The sequence below is a fragment of the Silene latifolia genome, chromosome Y (assembly GCF_048544455.1).
Source record: "Silene latifolia isolate original U9 population chromosome Y, ASM4854445v1, whole genome shotgun sequence".
NCBI classification, from domain to species: Eukaryota; Viridiplantae; Streptophyta; class Magnoliopsida; order Caryophyllales; family Caryophyllaceae; genus Silene; species Silene latifolia.
In genome coordinates, this window is record NC_133538.1 from 81,540,912 (window position 1) to 81,541,506 (window position 595).

Here is a 595-nt window from a genome sequence, read left to right on the forward strand (position 1 = left end):
ATATTCGAAAGGAAGACTTGAGTACTTACGAACCCGAGCTACAACACTTTCTTTTCGCAGAAAACCCGTCTTTTGAAGAAGACAATCTCATTTCTGCTATCAAGCCAGTAAAGATGCCTAACATAGTGAGTCACTCAGAGCCCACAGCTGCCTCGATTCCCAAAGGTTTCAAGCTCTCAACTGAGGATGGTAATACTTTTGATATCCGTCCGTGTTATATAAATTTCGTAGAAAGAAATCTTTATCGAGGTGTGGCGGGTAAATATCCGCGAAAGCATATGAAGGTCTTTACTGACTACTGCTCTACCATTCCCGCCACTAAGGGAGTGACCCAAGACAAGATAAAGGAATTCATGTTTCCTTTTTCATTAATTGACGGAGTCAGGGAGTGGCTCACCGATCTTGATCGCACTACAGCTGGTATTACCAACTAGGAAACTCTTGCCCTTGCCTTCTATAAAAGGTACTTTCCTCCCCAACGTACTAATCAGCTGAGAGGAAAGATTACGAGTTTCAAACAAGCACCTGATGAAAATTTCTATGAGGCTTGGTGTCGGTTCAAGAAATTGGTGAGGTCTCTTCCTCACCATGGATT

At 42.9% G+C, this 595-nt stretch overlaps 1 non-coding gene across 1 annotated transcript; it reads right to left on the minus strand.

Annotated features, from left to right (window-relative positions):
- Positions 1-489: 489 nt before the first annotated feature.
- On the minus strand, positions 490-595 carry LOC141635715 (small nucleolar RNA R71). Its single transcript, XR_012540381.1, has one exon. It is a non-coding gene; the product is annotated as a small nucleolar RNA R71 (small nucleolar RNA).